This window comes from Sebastes umbrosus, chromosome 6 (assembly GCF_015220745.1).
Source record: "Sebastes umbrosus isolate fSebUmb1 chromosome 6, fSebUmb1.pri, whole genome shotgun sequence".
NCBI lineage: Eukaryota > Metazoa > Chordata > Actinopteri > Perciformes > Sebastidae > Sebastes > Sebastes umbrosus.
In genome coordinates, this window is record NC_051274.1 from 32,670,746 (window position 1) to 32,676,906 (window position 6,161).

The following is a 6,161-nucleotide window of genomic DNA, read 5'->3' on the forward strand; positions in this document are numbered from 1 at the left end:
GTAGTATGTGGAAAAAAGGTCATAGTATAATGTAAAAAAAAGTTTTAATAAAGTCATAGCATGTATGTTTCAAAAAAGTAAAAAAAAAAAAAGTCAGTATATTATGTAAAAAAAGTTTTAAAAAAATCATAGTAAAGTGTGTAAAAAAAAAAAGTTATAGTATGTAAAAAAAAAAGTTTTGAAAAAGTCATAGTATACTATGTCGAAAAAAAGTAAAAATAAAGTCGTTTAGTTTGTAAAAAAAAAAAGTCGTGGTATTGTATGTTATAAAAAGTAGCATTAAAAGTCATATTATAATATGTCGGGGAAAAAAGTCAGTCATAAACACAATATCTCATCAAATAAGTAGTAGCATGACATGATGCAAATTCTTTTGTTATTCTGTTCTTTTCTCAACAGATGAGTGCAGCGGACCAAAACTGAGGACGACCTACTACTCAATTCATTCACGTCTTTGGCTTCTTCCTGTACTGTATGAATGTAATCGAAGGTGTTATAAGAGGTTGTATCGGGACAGGCGCATTTTCAATAAAAACCTTAATTAAAATGTGTGGTTTTCTGTTCTAAAACCCTCTCCTTCTATCTCTACATTGTTTTTGACATACAATACTATGACTTATTCATGGCATACACACCATGATATATATATATTTTTTGTCACACTATTAATATATTTTTTATGGAGATACTATACTATTGACTTGTTTGACATTTGTATGGCTTAGATCTTTTCTTTCATATTTTGAATACTACAGACTTTTTTTTTGCATTTTTTACAACATACTATTATTTTTTGGTATACAATACTGACTTATTTTATGACCTTTTAATAGCATAATATACTATGACATTTTTCTAGCTATGATTTTTTCACAGCAATATAAAATAGATATTAGAGAGGAAATTATAACCCGTTTGTCTTCCTGAAACTAGCTCTAAGCAGCATACAACATAATTAATACTACTAATTCCACGCTTCTGTAGAAAGCAACCAAAATTAGTGATTGTTGGAGCAATGGGTAGACTGATTAGTTTTATTTTGTTTCTGTTGAGTTTGAATGAAGAGCGTTTTACAACGATCGGCAAGATAAAATTACTGTTTCGATCAATGGAGTCTCGTGGCTTTGAGGAGAGCATATTAATTTTGTACGTTAATAAATTATAACAATTGTCCAAATCCCTGTTAAATTTATTTATTATTTAATAGACCTACATTTCCGTTTCGGACAAGTAAGTTAGGCTATCGGGAAAGTAAACAGCTACTAAGAGTTATTTTAGTAAGTTATATTTTAGCTAACACCAAAGTGAATCAACATCATTACCACCAGAATACCATAACCACCATAACAAAGTGAATAGTAGGCTACGACCCTGAATAATACCATCCACAACATCAATCAATTCTTACAACTGTGCCACACCCATATTTTCAGTCTCTAGTGATGTCTTATTGTATATGAAAGCCTGGATGCAGTTGAAACAGCGTTCCTCAAGCAGGGACTGGTCCTGTTCTGGCATCGGCACTCATCGTCCAAGGAGTCACTTATCACTGGATCAGCTGGAGAATTCAGGAAAGAACAAATGAGAACGTTAGACGAGGCTATTTTTCGAGCAAGTGAATCTGTTATCCATTTTCATCATCGTACATTCAATGTCTTTTTAATAGAAATATACATTTCTTTAGATTTGTTGATACACACCTATCAAATAAACAACAACTTAACATCCCATTTTAGCAATTTCTTCTCACATCTGCATCACTTTAAGCTGTAACAAATAAACTTTTAGTAGACTTTTCTCATTTAATTATGTTGGTTAACTCTTACAGGCACTGGAGAAGTAACGTTAAAATTACATTTTATAAAATTTTATAAAAACACTGATTCCTAAATAATTTGTATTTCCTTGGATATGCATTCATTCAATATTTTGCAACATGCACACGAGGGGCAACGATAACCTCACGAATTTGAAGCAGCCGCAGCTGCTCTTCACCGACTGAAAGACCCAGGGCATGATGAGAAACGCCTGGCTGTCGCCTGAACAAAGAGCTGATCGGCTCATAGTTGACACCAAACACTATGTTTTGTAGAAATTGTAATATTTAATGCTAGATTTTAGGCCATCAGTCTCATATTGAGCAATGAAGGTTTAATCTGTTAACAAACACATGTTGTGTGATTGATAATAATAAAGGTTATTTATATAGCAAAATGAGAAAAGTGCTTTACAGGACAGACATAAACAGATAGAATACTTACAGCTATTTCTGGGACTTCCTGTAAATTATTTGAAGGCTACTGGAGACAGAAATATATACATAGATGCTGCATTGGCAGCCTGTTGCTGTAATACGTCAACGTCGCCGCCATATTGGACCGGGCAAGACTGGTATGTAAACAAATATAAGTAAATGGGGATCTGCTGTTCTTCTGGATAAAAAGCACTATAACGTTTACACTTCTCGAATTTTATATTCAAGGGTTTATGACCTACTTGGGGTAGGAAAAAAGTTTTGTCTCCAGTTACTTAGAATCTCGATAGTTGAGCTATAATCGCTGAGTTGTTTATCGTGGGCTTACATGAACTAAATTATTTAGGTGGTGGTTAATAATTAATTTTGTAAGAGGGAATTGTAAAAACTCTACTTTATTTTTGTTGGTTAATAATTTAAATTTAATTTTCATGTACCTTATCAATATACTAATAAGAGCAGTAGACAAATAGTAGTAAATAAATAAATAAATAAATAATGGTAAGAATAAAGATCATTTTTGTTATGTATCATATTCTCATTAGAGACACAGCAGTGTAATTGCACAGCTAACTTGCATCTTTAAATCCTAAAATCAACTGTATTTCTTCCATAACCATCTAACTCTGAAGTAGAAGTACACGGTAAGTAGTATACAGTTGTATTGCATATTTTTTGTTACTGTTTTGGGGGCCTTTTGTGAGTTATTTTGCGGTGCAAATAGTTAGAATAGTAACACAATTCAATACTAAACGTCATAATACATCTATAGTTGTTTTGAACGGGTTCTGCACTAGTCTGTAAAAAAGACAGAATATGAGATGATTGTCTGAGTGTTAGATGTTTGTTCATCACATATAAACAACAAACATTATGATTAGACTATTTTGTTTTGTCCTGTTGCAGCTGCAGTCTGGGGTTTGTCTCTCTGTGATTACCCAGAGACATTAAAAGCTTTCACTGAATACATCTGCTGTTTGATATCTGATCGCCTCTGTTCCATAAAATATGCTAACAATCAAAGGTGAACTCTGCACTAATGATGAGAGGGCACTGTTTTTGCAATTCATGCACAGGAAATGAGTGTATTTGGTACGTACAGGAAATTACAGGTAGCACACATCAGAGGATCCGTCAGCCTCGTCGTCACGCTCACTTTGGCCTTGGACAGACGATCCACAGCAAAACCTGTGGAGGGAAAAAACTAAGTAAATATCAAACTGTACAGCAAAGAAGACACTAGCGAACAGCCAGTCAAAGGATTCAGAAAGCTTACAATCACTTTTACAATGAGACACACCTCATAGCATCTGCTCTGCTCACAGCAGCCCAGCACTTTATTTGTCAGGCATCTGTACACAACAATAGTCATACTGCAACAAGTGACTGTGGCCCTGTTCAGACCTGGCATTAAAAAGCGTCCTGAGTGATCCGATCACAAGGGGACAGCTCTAAGTATGTGAGTTCACACCTGGCTTTATAATGCGTCTCTACATGAATGACCACTTGTGATCAGATCTCACTTCCCCGCTCTATATGCAAATAAACACGCAGTAAACACACGGCTAATACAGCAGACGTTGTGACGTAATATTACATGAATGTCAGTAGTAATATCCTACATATTTATGAATTCGGGTACATTTTATTAACATCAAAATAAAAGGTTATTGTCATTGCCAGGCAACAGGGGCGTACAGAGCTTCAGAAAGCCGGGGAGGAGAGCGAGGGGCAAGCGTCAGCTCCGTGCAAAACACCGGAACAAAAACACAGACACATCCCCGACACTATGATAATAATGCACTTCCCGTCAGTCTGATAGTCTGTAGATTATATAGGCTATAAATAAGATATATTTTAATGAAATACAGTTATACCGACAGAATACAATAGGAAAAGTTGCTTACAAATATTGGTAGTCGCAGGTTGCGTTTTTTTGTGCTTGTTTCTAAAGTGTAGTTGCTTATTTGGGCTTGCTCCTGTATCGCTCCGACGATTTGAAGGCAGTTTGCCGTAATTATAAGTGTGATATACAGGCACATCATGCCGATCTGGTTCAACATGTTAGCACTGAAAACATTATACAAAAATGAAATAAAATGGTGTACTACTTTAAGTTTAGCTGACAAAAAAAAGTCAAGTTAAAAGCTAAAAATCTATACAAAAATGAAATATAATGTTCTACTACTTTTAAGTTTAGTTGAGAAGAAAAATGTAAAGTTACAGGCTAAAAAAATATTAAAAAATTGAAATTAAATGTTCTACTACTTTAAATTTAGTTGACCAAAAAAAATTAAAGTTACAAGCTAAAAATGAAATACAAAAAATGAAATACAATGTTCTACTACTTTAAGTTTAGTTGACAAAATTTTTTAGTTACCATCTAAAAAATATACACAAATTAAGTAAAATGTTCAACTACTTTTAAGTTTAGTTGACAAAGAAAAAGTAAAGTTACAAGCTAAAAATCTATATAAAAATGAAATAAAATGTTCTACTACTTTAAGTTTAGTTGACAAAAATGTAAAATTACAAGCTAATCTTGAAATACAAAAATGAAATAAAATGAAATAAGATGTTCTACTCATTCAAGTTTAGTTGAATATTTTTTTTTAATTTATAAGCTAAAAAATTATACAAAAATGAAATAAAATGTTGTACTACTTTAAGTTTAGTTGACAAAAAAAGTAAAGTTACAAGCTAATTTTGAAACACAAAAATGAAATAAAATGAAATAAAATGTTCTACTACTTTAAGTTTAGTTGACAAGAAAAATGTAAAGTTAAAAGCTAAACATCTAAAAAAAAAAAAAAATGAAATAAAATGTTCTACTACTTACAGCTGCTTCTTTTCGGCTTGTTCAACCTGGTTGCTTGTTTCTCTCGCGAGATCTGGCAACACAGGCGAGACGCCGCCATTATGGCGACAAACACAAACAACGAGACTTCAAACTTCTCATTTAAAAGGTTTTTAACGGCCTTCAGATCATCTGACAGCTCGAATATACATAACTCACAGTTAACATACTGAACACTGACATTCCTGTTGTTATTGTACCGAACTAACCTGAAATTCAGGACAGAAAAAGCGAGAAAGAAAGAAAGACAGGTGTGTCTCATTCAAACCTCTGGATTATTAGGAGGGAAACGGCCGGAAACAGGCGGTTATAAAGCTGCAGTCTCACAGCGCCCCCTGGAGGTGAGGAGGAGACACTGCAGCTACAACACACACACAGCTATAACTTCACCTTCCAGGGAATTCTTAAGAATAATAGATTTGGCTCTGAGAGCAATGAGTGTGTTTTCTGTAAAAGTGATATTCAAACCACAGAGCAGCTCTTTGTTTCATGCTCCCATACCTTTGGACCTAATGATTAATGTTTTAAAACAATTTATAAGGCAACATTCTTAAAGACCCCACCCATCTTCATGTGCTACTACAATGAAACTCAACTCTACATTTTTCCCTGAAATGAATGAAATTAAATTTTTTCTCATAAACTAATGACTTTATTCTCATAATATTACAACTTTTTTTCTCATAATATTACGACTTTATTCTCATAATATTACAACTTTTTTCTCTTAAACTTCTGACTTTATTTTTATAATATTACAACTTTTTTCTTTTAAACTTATGATTTATTCTCATAATACAACTTATTTTTTTGTAAACTTCTGACTTTTTTCTCATAATACTACGACTTTTTTCTCGTAAACCTATGACTTTATTCTCGTTATATTATGACTTTATTCTCGAAATCTCAGATTTTTTTTCGCCTCAATGTGGCCCTAATACTCCGTCTTACTTTATATATGTATTTATATAATAATATAATATTAAATATACACCTATCTTTTTTTTCACTTCTTGTGTACATAACAGTCCTGTCTATTCCTCACCTTTA

The 6,161-nt window shown here is 33.0% G+C and overlaps 2 long non-coding RNA genes across 2 annotated transcripts in view; one reads left to right on the top strand and one right to left on the bottom strand.

Annotated features, from left to right (window-relative positions):
* The window catches only part of LOC119489610, a 33,319-nt gene extending 32,772 nt beyond the window's left edge, over nt 1-547 (top strand). Inside the window, exon 2 of the long non-coding RNA XR_005207215.1 lies at nt 400-547. This is a non-coding gene — a long non-coding RNA (uncharacterized LOC119489610). The remainder of the gene's footprint in view (nt 1-399) is intronic.
* A 630-nt stretch (nt 548-1,177) lies between these two features.
* Nucleotides 1,178-5,458, bottom strand: LOC119489609. Its single transcript, XR_005207214.1, has 3 exons — nt 5,321-5,458; nt 3,355-3,442; nt 1,178-1,558 (listed from the first exon to the last, which is right to left on the bottom strand). It is a non-coding gene; the product is annotated as an uncharacterized LOC119489609 (long non-coding RNA).
* Nucleotides 5,459-6,161: the final 703 nt, after the last annotated feature.